Source organism: Entelurus aequoreus, linkage group LG13, assembly GCF_033978785.1.
Source record: "Entelurus aequoreus isolate RoL-2023_Sb linkage group LG13, RoL_Eaeq_v1.1, whole genome shotgun sequence".
In the NCBI taxonomy this organism is placed as follows: Eukaryota; Metazoa; Chordata; class Actinopteri; order Syngnathiformes; family Syngnathidae; genus Entelurus; species Entelurus aequoreus.
Window position 1 is genome coordinate 62,350,065 of NC_084743.1, and position 22,500 is coordinate 62,372,564.

At 37.9% G+C, this 22,500-nt stretch overlaps 1 protein-coding gene across 1 annotated transcript in view; it reads right to left on the minus strand.

The window, feature by feature from the left end:
* LOC133663575 (sodium channel subunit beta-4-like) overlaps window positions 1–22,500 on the minus strand; it is a 46,142-nt gene that overhangs the window by 14,687 nt on the left and 8,955 nt on the right. The gene's annotated exons all lie outside the window — the stretch shown is intronic.

Genomic DNA, 22,500 nt, shown 5'->3' on the forward strand with positions numbered 1-22,500 from the left:
TTTCGATTACGCATGCACCTCCTGGTACCCTAGCACCTCCAAAACCCTCAAATCTAAACTCCAAACATCTCAGAACAAGCTAGTCAGGTTACTTCTAGACCTCCACCCCAGATCCCACCTCACCCCTACCCACTTCTCTAAAGTGGGCTGGCTCAAGGTGGAGGACAGAGTTAAACAACTTGCACTGAGCCTAGTCTATAAAATCCGCTACACCTCCCTGATACCGAAGTACATGTCAAACTACTTCCTTAACGTAAATGACCGCCATAACCACAACACCAGGGGGTGTTCCACTAACCACGTTAAACCCAGATTCCGAACTAATAAAGATCTTAACTCATTCTCTTTCTATGCCACATCAATGTGGAATGCGCTCCCAACAGGTATAAAATAAAGGGCATCTCTATCCTCCTTCAAAAACGCAATAAAAGTTCACCTCCAGGCAGCTACAACCCTAAACTAACACCCTCCCCGGATTGCTAATAATCAAATGTAAACAATCAAATGCAGATACTTTTTCTTATGCCTTCTGATCTCTCTCTCTCTCTCCTCTCTCTCTCTCTCTCTCTCTCTCTCTCTCTCTCTCTCTCTCTCTCTCTCTCTCTCTCTCTCTCTATGTCCACTACTTGATGTCCATATCCTACCTCCCCCCCTGATTGTAAATAATGTAAATAATTAAATGTGATTATCTTGTGTGATGACTGTATTATGATGATAGTATATATGATAGTATATATCTGTATCATGAATCAATTTAAGTGGACCCTGACTTAAACAAGTTGAAAAACTTATTCGGGTGTTACCATTTGGTGGTCAATTGTACGGAATATGTACTTCACTGTGCAACCTACTAATAAAAGTCTCAATCAATCAATCAAAGAGAAGGCAGGATCTGCCCAAGTTCCAGACGACCTCTTTTTGAACCTTCTTTTTCAACTGTTTTACGAACCTCTTTTTCAACTGTTTTACGAACCTCTTTTTGAACTCTTTTATGACCTTTTCTGTGAACTGTTTACGACCTTTTCTTTTGAACTGTTGTAATCAAAGGCGATGGCTGTTTACGACCTTGTCCCTTAGAAGCAGCTCTTGCCATGTGGTCAGAGAAAGTCCAAATAAAGGAGGAAGCGTACAATCTTTCGCCAGAGCGTGCTGAGACACTGTTACAAGGGTACAGTGTCCATGTGTCTCTCCTCAAATTGAGCCAAATTTAATTCTGTCTCTGTTTAATTATTTGCTTCTTGTCTTGTTTAATAGATGTCATCAGTGTTTGAAACTGAGAAGAAGTACCATATTTACCTAAATATAAGACCGCCAATTTTTTTACCCAACACCTGCTTTATAAAAATATTTAATAAGAAAATCAAAGACAAAATGTATAAAAAAAAAAATCATCCTTAGTGAAATAACTTAAGAAATTGTTCCACACAATAGCTCAGTTACAAAAGATGGAAAGGGTAAGAATGGAAAGGGGTAATGCAGTTATAAAGTAGACTAAACATAAGAATATAAGACCACCAATTGTTTACACCCAACACCTGCTTTATAAAAATATTTAATAAGAAAATTAAAGACAAAATTGATAAAAAGATCATCCTTAGTGAAATAACTTTCAGAGAGTACCTAGGACTCAATACCCAACAGTACCATTTTTTTTGGTATTGTTGTGTGTGTTCATGTGGTAATAAATAGTACTTTGTTTAAAAATACTTCTTTTATTCAACATTTAACAATGAGCTGATGGTAAACACTTCTGAGTCTCATTTAAAAGTATTATGGAGCCGTGTCTTAATGAAATTAAACAATGGATGTCCGCTAACTGTTTGCAATTCAACGCCAAGAAAACGGAAATGCTGATTATCGGTCCTGCTAGACACCGACACCTATTTAATAATACCACCTTAACATTTGACAACCAAACAATTACACAAGGCGACTCGGTAAAGAATCTGTTATCCCGCCATCCTGTGTTTTTGTCTGATCATAACTATGATAAAAAATGTAATCATTTAATTGTATTAAAAAAATATAGGTAACAGTATTGGTATGACCGATACCGCCCCTGTAACTGCTTGGTATTGGATCCATACCCAAATTTGTAATAATTTACTAATGTAAAGTATTAAAACAACATAATAATAAGTGTTCATTACATTTTAACAGAAATGTCAATAAAACCATGTTACAACAGAATGTAACCAAATATTAACAGTAAATTAACAAGTACAATAATAATCGTTTTAAGAAAATATTACAACCGGAAAAGACGTTACTGCATACGTCAGCATCTATATTTGTAACCCATTTTTTTACTATGATTTATATGCCAAATGATATAAACAATGATGTATGTTATATATATTGGAAGCTGCAATATAATCGTGATATAGATTTTAGGCCATATCGCCTATCCCTACTGCACAGTTAACATTATCAGCTCATTGTTAAAATTTTTTTTAGATGTTAATATTAGGGATGTCCGATAATGGCTTTTTGCCGATATCCGATATTCCGATATTGTCCAACTCTTTAATTACCGATACCGATATCAACCGATACCGATACTGATATATACAGTTGTGGAATTAACACATTATTATGCCTAATTTGGACAACCAGGTATGGTGAAGATAAGGTCCTTTTTTTAAAAAATTAATAAAATAAAATAAGATAAATAAATTAAAAACATTTTCTTGAATAAAAAAGAAAGTAAAACAATTTAAAATCAGTTACATAGAAACTAGTAATTAATGAAAATTAGTAAAATTAACTGTTAAAGGTTAGTACTATTAGTGGACCAGCAGCACGCACAATCATGTGTGCTTACGGACTGTATCCCTTGCAGACTGTATTGATATATATTGATATATAATGTAGGAACCACAATATTAATAACAGAAGGAAACAACCCTTTTGTGTGAATGAGTGTAAATGGGGGAGGGAGGTTTTTTGGGTTGGTGCACTAATTGTAAGTGTATCTTGTGTTTTTTATGTTGATTTAATAAAACAAACAAACAAACAAACAAAAAAACCCCGATACAGATAATAAAAAAACCGATACCGATAATTTCCGATATTACATTTTAAAGCATTTATCGGCCGATATTATCGGACATCTCTAGTTAATATTAAAGAAAGTTTGGACAACTGATGATATAAACGCCAGCTTGTCACTATTTGAGGAAATACAGAATGTCCAACACTCCTGTTTCTTTTAAGTCGGTATCTGATTGAAAACTCCAAGTGAGACTGATGATGTAACCATCATTGGCGGGACCTTTCCAGATAAATACCACTAGCCTTGGGCACTGACAGCGTCGCTATAGGGCTCAAGATCAATTGGATTTATTGGATTTACCTCTGCACTCGGGGCTGGACGGACGTCTTTTGGGGGGGGGGAACAGAATGTCAAAACAACCCAAGAAGAACAGCGACTGATGAGTGACGGCTTGACAGTTATCAAGGCGTGGACGTCCATACAGAGTTTAACCACGGCACGGAGGGAGAAGGGAACACCAACAGAGGATCACTTTACGTCAACTCGGAGAGAGAATAACTGACGGTATCTATTGCGATCTGCTTCAATATTTAGGTACTCGAACACTTGACCATTACACTTATAGGAAATGGAGAAAACAATTTAGAAAAGAGCGTTGGTGAGGTCACTTATTATTAGGGATGTAACTAAATAATTTAAATCTCACGGCACGATATTACCGTATTAAGGCCATTGTATCGATATTATTGCAGTACCTTATTTTCCGGACTAAAAGGCGCACTTAAAATCCTTTTTTTCTTTTCTCAAAACTCGACAGTGCGCCTTATAACCCGGTGCACCTAATGTACGGAATAATTCTGGTTTTGCTTACCGACTTCGAAGCAATTTTATTTGGTACGTGGTGTAAGGATAAGTGTGACCGTAGATGGCAGTCAAACATAAGAGATATGTGTAGACTGCAATATGATGGCAATATGACTCAAGTAAAAACACCCACATTTTATATGTTCCATTGAAAATATAGAACATTACACACGGCGCTCAAAAATCTATAAAAATATTTTAGTAGGACTTTGGTGAGCTATGAAGCCGCGCCGCTTGATGGATTGTACTGTGCTTCAACATAGGAGTGTTATTATGGTGTGTGTATAAGGTAAGACGTATTATCTGGCATTTTGTTTCACAATATTATGCAAAATAAACTTTTACCTTCTGGTACCTGCTGACCTGTATTTGGGATCTGCATGAATCCTGAAAAATTGCGCGCGCCCGCCTTTGTAGTCCGTGCCGACACCGTAGTCGATAAGCTTCTTCTTTTTCTCTATCTTCTTATTATGTGACATTCATCCTCCGCTGTTGCCATTTCTAACATAAAGTAGTGTAAAGTTCTTACTTATATCTGTCAGTAAACTCGTCATGAAAGCGCTAAAACATACCGGTGTAGTGAGTTTACATTATTCACCCAAGGAACTTTAGTTATTAGAGAGTTCCGGTCGGACGGTTTTTCACGGGACACATTTCCGGGGGTGTTGTTGTTTCCGGATGAGGAGATGCTGCTCCGTTATTGATTGAAGTAAAGTCAGAATGTCATTAAAACAGTTAGCTCCATCTTTTGACACTTCTTCCACTCCCGTCCTTGCACGCTACACCGCTACAACAAAGATGACGGGGAGAAGACGCTGCCGAAGGTGAGCCATGTAAAAAAGACCGCCCACAAAACGGCGCATCCGGAAGCGACTGTCAGAAAGCGGCTTGAAGATGATCTGTAAAACATCATCTACGCAACATTTTGATCAAAGAACCACCATTACATGTTATGTAGACCACAAGGAAGTATTTTATATTTTAAAAAAAGTCATAATATGACCCCTTTAATGCGCCTTATAATCTGGTGCACCTTTTGTATGAAAAAAGACCTTCATCGGCAGTGCGCCTTATAATCCGGTGCGCCCTATGGTCCAGAAAATACGGTACATGGTGAAGTAAATCAAGTGCACTATGTCGCTTCTCGGGGCCACACACTCTTCAGAGACCCGGGTGCACAAAAACCCGCTCATTAGCATTAAAGCTACATGCACACAAAATAGTATGTTCCAAGTATGTACGTCTTAATTTCAAACGGTCTAAATTCCATAATTACGGCTAGACTTGTGTCAGCATCATTCAAATACACTATAGTGGGGCGTCTGTGTCTTATTTCAAATTCCTTTTCTTTAGAAATGTCCGATAATGCCTTTTTTGCCGATATCCGATATTCCGATATTGTCCAACTCTTAATTACCGATCCTGATATCAACCGATACCGATATATACAGTCGTGGAATTAACACATTATTATGTCTAATTTTGTTGTGATGCCCCGCTGGATGCATTAAACCAGTGATTTTCAACCTTTTTTGAGCCAAGGCACATTTTTTTGCGTTTAAAAAATGCGGAGGCACACCACCAGCAGAAATCGTTAAAAAACGAAACTCAGTAGACAGTAAAAAGTCGTTCTCGCAATTGTTGGATATGACTTTAAACCATAATCAAGCATGCATCAGTATAGCTCTTGTCTCAAAGTAGGTGTACTGTCATGACCTGTCACATCACACCGTGACTTATTTTGCGGTTTTTTTTGCGGTTTTCCTGTGTGTAGTGTTTTAGTTCTTGTCTTGCGCTCCTATTTTGGTGGCTTTTCCTCTTTTTTTGGTATTTTCCTGTAGCAGTTTCATGTCTTCCTTTGAGCGATATTTCCCGCACCTGCTTTGTTTTAGCGATCAAGAATATTTCAGTTGTATTTATCCTTCTTTGTGGGGACATTGTTGATTGTCATGTCATGTTCGGCTGTACATTGTCTTTGCTCCACAGTAAGTCTTTGCTGTCGTCCAGCATTCTGTTTTTGTTTACTTTGTAGCCAGTTCAACTTTAGTTTTGTTCTGCATAAGCTTCAATGCCTTTTCTTAGGGGCACTCACCTTTTGTTTATTTTTGGTTTAAGCATTAGATACCTCTTTACCTGCACGCTGCCTCCCGCTGTTTCCGACATCTACAAAGCAATTAGCTACCGGCTGCCACCTACTGATATGGAAGAGTATTACACGGTTACTCTGCCGAGCTCTAGACAGCACCGACACTCAACAACAACTCATAATTTGCAGATTATGATTACTGGTTTGCAAAAAATATTTTAACCCAAATAGGTGAAATTAGATAATCTCCCACGGCACACCAGACTGTATCTCACGGCACACTAGTGTGCCGCGGCACAGTGGTTGAAAAACACTGCATTAAACAATGTAACAAGGTTTTCCAAAATAAATCAACTCAAGTTATGGAAAAAAATGCCAACATGGCACTGCCATATTTATTATTGAAGTCACAAAGTGCATTATTTTTTTCAACATGCCTCAAAACTGCAGCTTGGAATTCGGGACATGCTCTCCCTGAGAGAGCATGAGGAGGTTGAGGTGGGCGGGGTGGGAGGTGGGTAGGGCGTAGCGGGGGGTGTATATTATAGCGTCCCGGAAGAGTTAGTGCTGCAAGGGGTTCTGGGTATTTGTTCTGTTGTGTTTATGTTGTGTTGCGGTGCGGATGTTCTCCCGAAATGTGTTTGTCATTCATGTTTGGTGTGGGTTCACAGTGTGGCGCATATTTGTAACAGTGTTAAAGTTTTTTATATGGACACCCTCAGTGTGACCTGTATGGCTGTTGACCAAGTATGCGTGGCATTCACTTGTGTGTGTGAAAAGCCGTAGATATTATGTGACTGGGCCGGCAGGCAAAGGCAGTGCCTTTAAGGTTTATTGGCGCTCTGTACTTCTCCCTACGTCCGTGTACACAGCTGCGTTTTAAAAAGTCATACAGTTTACTTTTTGAAACCGATACCGATAATCTTGAAACCGATACCGATAATTTCCGATATTACATTTTAAAGCATTTATCGGCATTCCTACTTTTCTTTCATACTGAACTCTGTCATGCTTTTAACCCGAAGTCAAAAAGGTAAGATTGAAAAAATAAAATAAAAAAAGATTCAGGACGGAAATAAGGGATTTCCTCCAAGCCCTCCACTTGATGAAGACTGTGTCTGCAGCAAAGATGAAGGTTGTTCCTCTCGCATTAATGCGCATGTGTCTTTGTTCATTCAAGTGTTCCTCTCATTATTCCTGTGGTGTCTGCCTACACTCCAGTCCTATTTATAAACACATGTCCTCGAGGCGCACCATCACTGGGATCACATTGCACTCGGAGTTGGCGCAAACCGTGTTAATCACTTGACATTCCTGCAGACTTATCCTTTTAAAGCTGGTGGTCAGACACTTTCTTTTTTGTTGTTGTTATTGCAAGCCATAAAGCTTTTTGTTGTTGTGCTTAAATGTTTCATCAAAAGTGTCATGTCTAAGTGGTTTGTTTGCTTCTGTTCTCCTGTCTCCTGATCTTAGCCTTTCATCTCGACTTTTACCATTTGGATATTTTTATCCCCCCCGTCTGCAGTCAGCTTGACTCGTCTTCAATAGCAATGTGAGACATTTGGGTTCATCTTGTTCTTTTCTCTTTTGGGATCTTCTTTCTCTTAATTGACTTTTACTTTCTTTGTTTGAACTCTGGTCCCTTCTATGTCTTTTTTCCCCCTCTGAGAATCCAAAAAAAGTGTCACTGAAAGGTGGCCTGCTCGTGTATTTTTAGCTCGATACAGTTTAATGACTACTAATGTTTCGTGTTTTGAATGCCTTGGCTATCATTGAAAGTCGGTACAAAGAAGGTCAATGAATGTTGTCTGAAGTCTGCGGGCTATAGAGCGTTTTCTATTGGGGCTCCAGTACTATGAAATGCCCTCCTGGTAACAGTTAGAGATGCTACCTCCGTAGAAGCATTTAAGTTCCATCTTAAAACTCATTTGTATACTCTAGCCCAGGGGTCACCAACGCGGTGCCCGCGGGCACCAGGTAGCCCGTAAGGACCAGATGAGTAGCCCGCCGGCCTGTTCTAAAAATAGCTCAAATAGCAGCACTTACCAGTGAGCTGCCTCTATTTTTTAAATTTTAGTTATTTACTAGCAAGCTGGTCTCGCTTTGCCCGACATTTTTAATTCTAAGAGAGACAAAACTCAAATAGAATTTGAAAATCCAAGAAAATATTTTAAAGACTTGGTCTTCACTTGTTTAAATAAATTCTTTTTTTTTTTTTTACTTTGCTTCTTATAACTTTCAGAAAGACAATTTTAGAGAAAAAATACAACCTTAAAAATGATTTTAGGATTTTTAAACACATATACCGTTTTACCTTTTAAATTCCTTCCTCTTCTTTCCTGACAATTTAAATCAATGTTCAAGTACATTTATTTTTTTTATTGTAAAGAATAATAAATACATTTTAATTTAATTCTTCATTTTAGCTTCTGTTTTTTCGACGAAGAATATTTGTGAAATATTTCTTCAAACTTATTATGATTAAAATTCAAAAAAATTATTCTGGCAAATCTAGAAAATCTGTAGAATCAAATTTAAATCTTATTTCAAAGTCTTTTGAATTTCTTTTAAAATTTTTGTTCTGGAAAATCTAGAAGAAATAATGATTTGTCTTTGTTAGAAATATAGCTTGGTCCAATCTGTTATATATTCTAACAAAGTTTAGATTGGATTTTAACCTATTTAAAACATGTCATCAAAATTCTAAAATTAATCTTAATCAGGAAAAATTACTAATGATGTTCCATAAATTATTTTTTGTAAGTTTTTCTCTTCTTTTTTTCGGTTGAATTTTGAATTTTAAAGAGTCGAAATTGAGGATAAACTATGTTTAAAAATTTAATTGTCATTTTTTTCGTGTTTTCTCCTCTTTTAAACCGTTCAATTAAGTGTAAATATCATTAATTATTAATAATAACATAGAGTTAAAGGTAAATTGAGCAAATTGGCTATTTCTGGCAATTTATTTAAGTGTGTATCAAACTGGTAGCCCTTCGCATTAATCAGTACCCAAGAAGTAGCCCTTGGGTTCAAAAAGGTTGGTGACCCCTGCTCTAGCCTTTAAATAGACCCCCTTTTTAGACCAGTTGATCTGCCGTTTCTTTTTCTGCTCTGCCCCCCTCTCACTTGTGGAAGGGGGGGCACAGGTCCGGTGGCCATGGATGAAGTGCTGGCTGTCCAGAGTCGGGACCTGGGGTGGACTGCTCGTCTGTGCATCGGTTGGGGACATCTCTGCGCTGCTGACCCGTTTCCGCTCGGGATGGTCTCCTGCTGGCCCCACTATGGACTGGACTCTCACTATTATGTTAGATCCACTATGGACTGGACTTTCACAATATTACGCTAGACCCACTCGACGTCCATTGCATCCGGTCTCCCCTAGAGGGGGGGTCACCCACATCTGCGGTCCTCTCCAAGGTTTCTCATAGTCATTCCCATTGACATCCCACTGGGTTGTGAGTTTTTCCTTGCCCTTATGTGGGATCTGAACCGAGGATGTCGTTGTGGCTTGTGCATCCCTTTGAGACACTTGTGATTTAGGGCTATATAAATAAACATTGATTGATTGATGTTTAATGGAATTAGACCAGTGGTGTCCAAACTACGGCCCGCGGGACTTGGCCCGCTGAAGTCTTCAATCTGTTACCCACACGGAGACTGAATTTGTTTTAATAGTCTGAGAATTTTGAAGCTGCTGTTATGTTGCCACCTAGTAAACAACATGAGTAATTCAGCTCTATGACCTTAGATTGTTGGTATACGCAGCATTTACCTATAAGACCCAATGCAAACAACCTTCCCTAATCATGGTGCAAAAAATATATATAAAATCCAACCAACACAAAATGTCAGACATGGTCACACGTAACTCACTGAACTTTATAAAACGTTATAAAAAACGTCCATTAAACAATATCAAAATTCCACACATTTAAATCTGATGGGAAAATGCTAAACACTCCATTCCTGACGCATTTTAGCCGCTTGATATTTCTGATTGATTACAAAACTTTAAGGCGGTTGTTGCGGAAGTAAACAAGATAGAAGTCGAACTTTTCACATAATAGTAATGTCCAATTAAGACGGCTCGGTTGGTAGAGCGGCCGTGCCAGCAGCAACTTGAGGGTTTCCGGTTCACTTCTGCCACCCTAGTCACTGCCGTTGTGTCCTTGGGCAAGACACTTTACCCACCTGCTCCCAGAGCCCCCCACACTGGTTTGTAGCTTAAATATGCAAAAAATGTATTTCACTATGTAAAGCGCTTTGAGTCTCTAGAGAAAAGCGCTATATAAATATAATTCACTTCAAATATTAATTATATATCCATTATATTAATATAAAATGTACACACACACACACACACACATATATATATATATATATATATATATATATATATATATATATATATATATATATATATATATATATATATATATATATATATATATATATATATATATATATATATATATATATATATATATATATATATATATATATATATATATATTAGGGCTGCAACAACTACACGATTAAATCGATTAAAGTCGATTATAAAAATAGTTGGCGATTAATTTAGTCATCGATTCGTTGGATCTATGCTACGCGCATGCGCAGAAGCAATTTTTTTTTTTTTCTTTTAATTATTTTTTTTATAAACCTTTATTTATTAACTGCAACATGTACAAACAGCTGAGAAACAATAATCAAAATAAGTACGGTGCCAGTATGCTGTTGTTTATCAATAAAATACTGGAAAGGATAGAAATGTAGTTTGTCTCTTTTATCCGATTATTAATCGATTAATCGAAGCAATAATCGACAGATTAATCGATTATCAAATTAATCGTTAGTTGCAGCCCTAATATATATATATATATATATATATATATATATATATATATATATATATATATATATATATATATATATATATATATATATATATATATATATATATATATATATATATATATATATATATATATATATATATATATATATATATAATTTTTTAGCCCAATGCGTCATAAGGTTTGGACACCCCTGACTTAGACCAACATTTTGGGAGGAAGGTCAGCATATCGGTACACTACCGTTCAAAAGTTTGAGGTCACATTGAAATGTCCTTATTTTTGAAGGAAAAGCACTGTACTTTTCAATGAAGATAACTTTAAACGAGTCTTAACTTTAAAGAAATACACTCTATACATTGCTAATGTGGTAAATGACTATTCTAGCTGCAAATGTCTGGTTTTTGGTGCAATATCTACATAGGTGTATAGAGGCCCATTTCCAGCAACTATCACTCCAGTGTTCTAATGGTACAATGTGTTTGCTCATTGGCTCAGAAGGCTAATTGATGATTAGAAAACCCTTCTGCAATCATGTTCACACATCTGAAAACAGTTTAGCTCGTTACAGAAGCTACAAAACTGACCTTCCTTTGAGCAGATTGAGTTTCTGGAGCATCACATTTGTGGGGTCAATTAAACGCTCAAAATGGCCAGAAAAAGAGAACTTTCATCTGAAACTCGACAGTCTATTCTTGTTCTTAGAAATGAAGGCTATTCCACAAAATTGTTTGGGTGACCCCAAACTTTTGAACGGTAGTGTATGTTTTTTTGTTTTTTTTGTCATAAAAAAATACAATCATGTGTGCTTACGGACTGTATTGATGTATATTGATATGTAATGTAGGAACCAGAAATATTAATAACAGAAAGAAACAACCCTTTTGTGCGAATGAGTGTGAATGAGTATAAATGAAGGAGGGAGTTTTTTGGGGTTGGTGCACTAATTGTAAGTGTATCTTGTGTTTTTTATGTTGATTTAATAAAAAAAAAATAAAAAAAAAATATTATTTTTATTTTATTTTTTTTAATTTCTTGTGCGGCCCGGTACCAATCGATCCACGGACCGGTACCGGGCCGCGGCCCGGTGGTTGGGGACCACTGCCCTAGAGGACCACCTAAAAATGTTTCTCAGCTGCACTCAGTTGTAATACACTTTTTCACCACTTGTGGCAGTCATGACAATGTCAAACAAACAGAAGAAGTGTGGCGCTAAAGTCATGGAGAAGTTCCTCAAGTGCAAAAAATATGACTAAAGTTGTGAAGCTGTATTTTCATTTGTACTTAAAGCGTATTGACAGTTTATTTAATAAACATTTTCTTGTTTAGTTTATTCATTTAATTTTTTTTTAATTGATAGTTATTTATGAGTCTTTTCTCATGCAGTATATTTGGTTAATACTTATTTTTCTAATCAGCCTGACCTAAACCTAACTCAGCAGGCACAAGACATTGAAACAACGTTGATTATACATACATGTCCTTTAAAACAAAATAGTTTGTATTTGTAAATTGAGACAACCTTGATGTCTAACGTCAAATGAACACATTTCAAGGTCAAATCAACGTCACAACCTGGCATTGAATAAACGTTGTCAAAAAGCATGTTGTTTCAATGTTGTATTTGTTTTGTAGAATACTGGTTGGGAAATGACCAAATTTCAAGGTCAAATCAATGTCGGGTTCTGACATTGATTAAATGTCGTCAAATTGCATGTTGCTCTAACATTAGGTTTGAGTTGCTCAACGTCAGGACCTTATTCAACAAGTTCTCAACATTGTTTTAATGTCTTGTGCCTGCTGGGAAGGTTCATGTGTTAAATAAATAATCTTTGTGTTTGAAACATGCTTTGACAAATTTGTGAACTGTAAGTAGTTTAGATATACTTATTGAATAAGATTAAAATTAAGAGTAAGATTGCTAATTCAGTGGTGATATTTGAGTGTGGCCCTGGTCCCTCTAGTGCAGGCCTGGGCAATTATTTTGACTGGGGGGCCACATTTAGAGAAAGACATGTGTCTGGGGGCCAGTATATCTATTTTTAGGAACACCAATACAAAACCTCACAATAATGTCTGATTGAATGCTAAAAACGTTTTGACAGACCGCCTTAAAAAACGGAATGGAATTTTACATTTTTCTATGAACGATAAAACACTGAATATTGACAACATATGAACGTCACACCCCCTCTCGATCGACATATTTTACAATCAAGCAAAACGCGACAAACAGCGAAATATAAACGCAAAGGGTAAAAATACAATATACAATCTGATATATAACTAAGCTTTAGAGGCCACTACTACCGACCACGCAGTCTAATAGTTTATATATCAATGATGAAATCTTAACATTGCAACACATGCCAATACGGCCGGGTTAACTTATAAAGTGCAAATTTCCCGCGAAACTTCCGCTTGAAAACGTCGCGGTATGATGACGTATGCACGCGACGTCACGAGGTCAAGGGAAGTGTTTGGACCCATACAAATACCTCTGTTTTCTTCGACAAAATTCCACAGTATTCTGGACATCTGTGTTGGTGAATCTTTTGCAATTTGTTTAATGGACAATGGAGACTGCAAATAAGAAAGTTGTAGGTGCGATCGGTGTATTAGCGGCTGGCTGCAGCAACACCAACACCAGGAGGTTGTGTTGTGTTTTGAGCAGGATAGCAGACGCACTATGGTGAGTACAGCTTTGGCTTCCAAACATTTGATCGCTTGCCCGTACGTGCGTGTCGATATGTGCGTGTCACGTACGTAACTTTGGGGAAATATATGTTTCTTGCCGACTCTGATGGCGGCCGGGGTGTCGTCAAAAGCGTACAACGCCCGCCGCCGCATCTAAGTTAGCTTCTTTTTTTTTAGCTTCGCCAAGCTGAAAATGATTAACCGTGTATTTACATGTTCATGGTTTAATAGTATTGTTGATCTTCTGTCTATCCTTCCAGTCAGGGTTTTTTTTAATTATGTTTCTATCTGCATTTGAGACTGATGCTATCACGTTAGCCCCGTAGCTAAGTTAGCTTCTATTTTTTTAGCTTCGCCAAGCTGAAAATTATTAACCGTGTATTTACATGTTCATGGTTTAATAGTATTGTTGATCTTCTGTCTATCCTTCCAGTCAGGGTTTTTTAAAATTTTGTTTCTATCTGCATTTGAGACTGATGCTATCACGTTAGCCCCGTAGCTAAGTTAGCTTCTATTTTTTTTTAGCTTCGCCAAGCTGAAAATTATTAACCGTGTATTTACATGTTCATGGTTTAATAGTATTGTTGATCTTCTGTCTATCCTTCCAGTCAGGGTTTTTTTAAATTTAGTTTCTATCTGCATTTGAGACTGATGCTATCACGTTAGCCCCGTAGCTAAGTTAGCTTCTATTTTTTTTAGCTTCGCCAAGCTGAAAATTATTAACCGTGTATTTACATGTTCATGGTTTAATAGTATTGTTGATCTTCTGTCTATCCTTCCAGTCAGGGTTTTTTAAAATTTTGTTTCTATCTGCATTTGAGCCTGCTATCACGTTAGCTCTGTAGCTAAGTTAGCTTCTATTTTTTTTAGCTTCGCCAAGCTGAAAATTATTAACCGTGTATTTACATGTTCATGGTTTAATAGTATTGTTGATCTTCTGTCTATCCTTCCAGTCAGGGTTTTTTAAAATGTTGTTTCTATCTGCATTTGAGACTGATGCTATCACGTTAGCCCCGTAGCTAAGTTAGCTTCTATTTTTTTTAGCTTCGCCAAGCTGAAAATTATTAACCGTGTATTTACATGTTCATGGTTTAATAGTATTGTTGATCTTCTGTCTATCCTTCCAGTCAGGGTTTTTTTAAATTTAGTTTCTATCTGCATTTGAGACTGATGCTATCACGTTAGCCCCGTAGCTAAGTTAGCTTCTATTTTTTTTAGCTTCGCCAAGCTGAAAATGATTAACCGTGTATTTACATGTTCATGGTTTAATAGTATTGTTGATCTTCTGTCTATCCTTCCAGTCTGGGTTTTTTTTTAAATTTAGTTTCTATCTGCATTTGAGACTGATGCTATCACGTTAGCCCCGTAGCTAAGTTAGCTTCTATTTTTTTAGCTTCGCCAAGCTGAAAATGATTAACCGTGTATTTACATGTTCATGGTTTAATAGTATTGTTGATCTTCTGTCTATCCTTCCAGTCAGGGTTTTTTAAAATTTTGTTTCTATCTGCATTTGAGACTGATGCTATCACGTTAGCCCCGTAGGTAAGTTAGCTTCTATTTTTTTTTAGCTTCGCCAAGCTGAAAATGATTAACCGTGTATTTACATGTTCATGGTTTAATAGTATTGTTGATCTTCTGTCTATCCTTCCAGTCAGGGTTTTTTTAAATTTAGTTTCTATCTGCATTTGAGACTGATGCTATCACGTTAGCCCCGTAGCTAAGTTAGCTTCTATTTTTTTTAGCTTCGCCAAGCTGAAAATTATTAACCGTGTATTTACATGTTCATGGTTTAATAGTATTGTTGATCTTCTGTCTATCCTTCCAGTCAGGGTTTTTTTAAATTTAGTTTCTATCTGCATTTGAGACTGATGCTATCACGTTAGCCCCGTAGCTAAGTTAGCTTCTATTTTTTTAGCTTCGCCAAGCTGAAAATTATTAACCGTGTATTTACATGTTCATGGTTTAATAGTATTGTTGATCTTCTGTCTATCCTTCTAGTCAGGGTTTTTTAAAATTTAGTTTCTATCTGCATTTGAGACTGATGCTACCACGTTAGCCCCGTAGCTAAGTTAGCTTCTATTTTTTTTTAGCTTCGCCAAGCTGAAAATGATTAACCGTGTATTTACATGTTCATGGTTTAATAGTATTGTTGATCTTCTGTCTATCCTTCCAGTCAGGGTTTTTTAAAATTTTGTTTCTATCTGCATTTGAGACTGATGCTATCACGTTAGCCCCGTAGCTAAGTTAGCGTTTTTTAGCTTCGCCAAGCTGAAAATTATTAACCGTGTATTTACATGTTCATGGTTTAGTAGTATTGTTGATCTTCTGTCTATCCTTCCAGTCAGGGTTTTTTTTAATTTTGTTTCTATCTGCATTTGAGCCTGCTATCACGTTAGCTCTGTAGCTAAGTTAGCTTCTATTTTTTTAGCTTCGCCAAGCTGAAAATTATTAACCGTGTATTTACATGTTCATGGTTTAATAGTATTGTTGATCTTCTGTCTATCCTTCCAGTCAGGGTTTTTTTAAATTTAGTTTCTATCTGCATTTGAGACTGATGCGATCACGTTAGCCCCGTAGCTAAGTTAGCTTCTATTTTTTTTAGCTTCGCCAAGCTGAAAATTATTAACCGTGTATTTACATGTTCATGGTTTAATAGTATTGTTGATCTTCTGTCTATCCTTCCAGTCAGGGTTTTTTTAAATTTAGTTTCTATCTGCATTTGAGCCTGCTATCACGTTAGCTCTGTAGCTAAGTTAGCTTCTATTTTTTTTAGCTTCGCCAAGCTGAAAATGATTAACCGTGTATTTACATGTTCATGGTTTAATAGTATTGTTGATCTTCTGTCTATCCTTCCAGTCAGGGTTTTTTAAAATGTTGTTTCTATCTGCATTTGAGCCTGCTATCACGTTAGCTCTGTAGCTAAGTTAGCTTCTATTTTTTTTTAGCTTCGCCAAGCTGAAAATTATTAACCGTGTATTTACATGTTCAGTCACTGTGAATGTCCATTTCGCGTTCTCGACTCTCATTTTCAAGAGGATATAGTATCCGAGGTGGTTTAAAATACAAATCCGTGATCCACAATAGAAAAAGGAGAGAGTGTGGAATCCAATGAGCCAGCTTGTACCTAAGTTACGGTCAGAGCGAAAAAAGATACACCCCGCACCACACTGTAGTCCTTCACTCTAAAGTTCCTCATCCACGAATCTTTCATCCCCGCTCAAATTAATGGTGTAATCGTCGCTTTCTCGGTCCGAATCTCTCTCGCTCCATTGTAAACAAAGCGGAATTGTGAGGAATCCTTTGTCTTGTGACGTCACGCTACTTCCGGTAGGGGCAAGGGTTGTTTTTATCAGATACCAAAAGTTGCGATCTTTATCGTCGTTGTTCTATACTAAATCCTTTCAGCAAAAATATGGCAATATCGCGAAATGATCAAGTATGACACATAGAATGGATCTGCTATTCCCGTTTAAATAAAAAAAATGTCATTTCAGTAGGCCTTTAAAACGTTGTTGTGAAAATCTCCTTCCACGTCTGTCCCTGACACCCACATTTCAGGCTGACACTCTGTGGAAACGCTCCCCACCCCCACTGCTTGGTGCCTCGTCTGAGTTGCTGTGACTTAGATTACCATAGTAACTAATTAATTACCATAGTAACTAGTACAGGGGTCGGCAACCCAAAATGTTGAAAGAGCCATATTGGAGCAAAAATACAAAAACAAATTTGTCTGGAGCCGCAACAAATTAAAAGCCATATTATATACAGATAGTGTGTCATGAGATATACATAGAATTGAGATGACTTAAAGGAAACTAAATGAGCTCAAATATAGCTACAAATGAGGCATAATGATGCAATATGTACATATAGCTAGCCTAAATAGCATGTTAGCATCGATTAGCTTGCAGTCATACAGTGACCAAATATGTCTGATTAGCACTCCACACAAGTCAATAACATCAACAAAACTCACCTTTGTGCATTCACGCACAACGTTAAAAGTGTGGTGGACAAAATGAGACAGAAAAAGAAGTGGCATAAAACACGTCCTAGAAAGTCGGAGAAAGTTATACATGTAACAACTAAGGTGAGTTCAAGGACCGCCAAAATTAGTAGGACAAAACGGCGCTTGCCAAATACTCGCATGTTTAATACAAACAGTGTGATTTATAACAATTAAGGAGGTTTGTGTCACGTTTGTCCTCCTACGGAAACCATATTAAAACAAAAAATAAGTTTTTTTCCCCCTCATCTTTTTCCATTTTTCATACATTTTTTAAAAAGTTTCAGAGAGCCACTAGGGCGGCGCTATGCGGCTCTAGAGCCGCGGGTTGCCGACCCCTGAACTAGTATATCATGCAAAATCGCAGATGCCAACCATTGAAATACTTTGTATAGTTCAAGACTTACGGTCATTTGAAAACATCACTGCACATCATAATGGCAGCTACAGTTTCCATCTTAAAAGATAAAAAAAAATTTGGGAATGTCCGGTGGGTCAGATTGAAATACTTAACGGGCCGCATGTGGCCCCCGGGCCTTAATTTGCCCAGGTCTGCTCTAGTGGAAACCTTGGGCCCTGAGGTCATAAAAAGTTAAGAACCCTTGAGCTAGACTACCGTATTTTCTGGACCATAGGGCGCACCGGATTATAAGGCGCACTGCCGATGAGCGGGTCTATTCAGGTCTTTTTTCATATAAAAGGCGCACCGGATTGTTGAGCTTATTGAGGCGCTTCATACGGGCATGCAGGCAAATGTGGCACTGGGTGGATCTGTCTCGAAGGACTTCCCAGTCAGCAACGGAGTGAAGCAGGGCTGTGTTCTAGCACCAACCCTGTTCTCACTCTACCTATCAGCCATGCTCGAGGTTGCTTTCAAGGACACATCAAAGGGGGTCTACATCCGGACAAGAACAGATGCAAATCTGTTCAAGGTCGCTCACCTTCGAGCAAAGAGCAAGACAACAGTAAAGGTCGTGAGAGAATTGCTGTTTGCGGACGACAGTGCTATAGTTGCGCACAATGTAGAAGACATACAAGATCTTGTGAACAAGTTTGCAGCAACAGCTAGTCAGTTCAGCCTCAAAATAAACATCGAGAAGACGAAATGCTTGTACCAGCCACCCAAGTATGAGCTCACATCCTCCCTACCAGGGGAGGTCTGTGTCATGGGAGACCCACTTTTGCAATGCCGGACATTCAAGTACCTCGGAAGCTTGATGATGAGATCAAACCGAGGAATGGGGAGAGCGAGTGCTGTGTTTGGGAAATTAAGGGAAAGACTCTGGAACAACAGGCATGTCTCTATTTGCGTCAAGTGCAAGGTGTACAGAGCAACTGTGCTAGCTACACTTTTGTACGGTGCTGAAACTTGGACCCTCTACAGCAGGGGTCACCAACCTTTTTGAAAGCAAGAGCTACTTCTTGGGTACTGATTAATGCGAAGGGCTACCAGTTTGATACACACTTAAATAAATAGCCAGAAATAGCCAATTTGCTCAATTTACCTTTAACTCTGTTATTATTAATAATTAATGATATTTACACTTAATTGAACGGTTTAAAAGAGGAGAAAACACGAAAAAATGACAATTAAATTTTGAAACATAGTTTATCTTCAATTTTGACTCTTTAAAATTCAAAATTCAACCAAAAAAAAGAAGAGAAAAACTAGCTAATTCGAATCTTTTTGAAAAAATTTAAAAAAGAATTTATGGAGCATCATTAGTAATTTTTCCTGATTAAGATTAATTTTAGAATTTTGATGACATGTTTTAAATAGGTTAAAATCCAATCTGCACTTTGTTAGAATATATAACAAATTGGACCAAGCTATATTTCTAACAAAGACAAATCATTATTTCTTCTAGATTTTCCAAAACAAAAATTTTAAAAGAAATTCAAAAGACTTTGAAATAAGATTTAAATTTGATTCTACAGAATTACTAGATTTGACAGAATTTTTTTAAAAAATTTTAATCATAATAAGTTTGAAGAAATATTTCACCAATATTCTTCGTCGAAAAAACAGAAGCTAAAATGAAGAATTTAATTAAAATGTATTTATTATTCTTTACAATAAAAAAAAACAAATTTACTAGAACATTGATTTAAATTGTCAGGAAAGAAGAGGAAGGAATTTAAAAGGTAAAAAGGTATATGTGTTTAAAAATCCTAAAATCATTTTAAGGTTGTATTTTTTCTCTAAAATTGTCTTTCTGAAAGTTATAAGAAGCAAAGTAAAAAAAATAATGAATTTATTTAAACAAGTGAAGACCAAGTCTTTAAAATATTTTCTTGGATTTTCAAATTCTATTTGAGTTTTGTCTCTCTTAGAATTAAAAATGTCAGGCAAAGCGAGACCAGCTTGCTAGTAAATAAATACAATTTTAAAAATAGAGGCAGCTCACTGGTAAGTGCTGCTATTTGAGCTATTTTTAGAACAGGCCAGCGGGCTACTCATCTGGTCCTTACAGGCTACCTGGTGCCCGCGGGCACCACGTTGGTGACCCCTGCTCTACAGGTTGCAAGGCAGAAAACTTCACGCCTACATGATGCGCCACCTTCGGACCATCATGGACATCTCCTGGAGAGACAAAATCCCGAACACAGAGGTCCTAAGTCGTGCTGGACTGCCATCGATGGATGACATCTTAACCCAAAGGAAGTCGAGATGGGTCGGGCATGTAGAGAGAATGAGTCACGAGCGGCTCCCTCGGCATCTGCTCTACTCACAGCTGGAGGAAGGGAAACGAAACCGAGGGAGGCCAAGGCTACGGAACAAGGACACCGTTAAACGGAATTTGAGGGAACTGAAGATCGACACTGCAACCTGGCAGCTGAAGGCAAAAGACCGGGCTGGGTGGAGGACTTTGATCCGACCGAAATGAAACAGTCATTGTCGCGCCCGACAGACTGCTATGATGATGGTAAAGGAGTCATATTATTATGATTTTTTTCTGAATTTAAAACACTTCTTTGTGGTCTTCATAACATGTAATGGTGGTTCTTTGGTTAAGATGTTGCATAGATGATGTTTTACGGATCATCTTCAAGTCGCTTTCTGACAGTCGCTTCAGGATGCGCCGTTTTGTGGGCGCTCTTATTTACGTGGCTCACCTTCGACAGCGTCTTCTCCCCGCCATCTTTGTTGTGTAGCGTGCAAGGACGGGAGTGGAAGAAGTGTCAAAAGATGGAGCTAACTGTTTCAACGACATTCAGACTTTACTTCAATCAATAACGGAGCAGCATCTCCTCATCCGTGGCTCACTAGTGTCCCGTGAAAAACCGTCCGACCAGAACTCTCTAATAACTTAAGTTCCTAGGGTGAATTATGTAAACTCACTACATCGGTGTGTTTTCGAACTTTCATTGTGAGATTTAAGTTAGAACTTTACGCTACTATATATTAGAAATGGCAACAGCAGAGGGTGAATGCCCCATAACAAGAAGGTAGCGAAAAAGAAGAAGCTAATCGACTACGGCATCGGCACGGACTACAGGACTTATGCAGATCCCAAATACACATCAGCAGGTACCAGAAAGTAAGAAGTTGGTTTTGCATAATATTGTGAAACAAAACGCCAGATAATATGTCTGCTAACGGGTGCCATTTCGCGGTCCTTATACACACACCATAGTAATACTTGTATATCTGACTACGGTAGCTGTAATAGCCGACAATCCATCAAGCGGTGCGGCTTCAAAGCCATACTAAAACCTTTTGACAGATTTTTGAGTGCAGTGTGTAATGTTCTTTATTTTCAATGGAACATTTAAAATTTTGGTGTTGTTTACTGGCGTCGTATTGCAGTCTACACGTATCCAGGGGTTGGGCCCCATGAAAAAAAATCTTTACAGGGCCCCCTGTATTATAATTTCATCATCATTAGGGGCCTCTCTGGATGTCCATTTCGCGTTCTCGACTCTCATTTTCAAGAGGATATAGTATCCCAGGTGGATTAAAATACAAATCCGTGATCCACAATAGAAAAAGGAGAGAGTGTGGAATCCAATGAGCCAGCTTGTACCTAAGTTACGGTCAGAGCGAAAAAAGACATGTCTTGCACTGCATTCTAGTCCTTCACTCTAACGTTCCTCATCCACGAATCGTTCATCCTCGCTCAAATTAACGGGGTAATCGTCGCTTTCTTGGTCCGAATCGCTCTAGCTGCATTGTTGAAAACAATAGGAAAATATGAGGAGCCTTGCCCCTACTTCCGGTAGGGGCAAGGCTTTTTTTTTTTATCAGAGACCAAAAGTTGCGAACTTTATCGTCGTTGTTCTCTACTAAATCCTTTCAGCAAAAATATGGCAAAATCGCGAAATGATCAAGTATGACACATCGAATGGACCTGCTATCCCCGTTTGAATAAAAAAAAAAAAATCATTTCAGTAGGCCTTTAAAGCTTCCATGTGTGGTCTACTTATAGTAAGTACATTCCAGTACCAGCTGCGTTTCCTCCTATTAGGTCCGCTGTTATCGATGTGGATCCACATCGATAACAGCGGACCTAATGGGAGGAAACGCAGCTGGTTGTATGTGCGAGTGTCCTTGGCAGCCAAGATAATGTACTTCATATAAGTAGACCACACATGGAAGCTTTAATGTATTTCTGAGTAAACCCACAGAGATCAGACCGAGGACACCATTACCTAGAGAGAGAGAGAGAGAGAGAGAGAGAGAGAGAGAGAGAGAGTGGGAAAGGACAAGGTAGAATGGTCATGGAGGTGAAGACTAAGAGGAGACAGAATGGATATCACAGAGGAAGGAGGAGAGATGAGGGGAGTGGAATGTCATCTCCAAGGTAGCTAAATGACAGCAGGGCGGAGAATTACTGCAGCAGTTAAGTAACTCCATCAAGGCGGGGGGGAGGAGGGTGGGGGGGGGGGGATGGGGGGGTGTCATGTATACGTTACGCAAAATGCACAGTGTGACACCCAGCGCACTACAAGTTATGGCGTAACCTCGACAAATTGACCATCAAATGGACGCCAC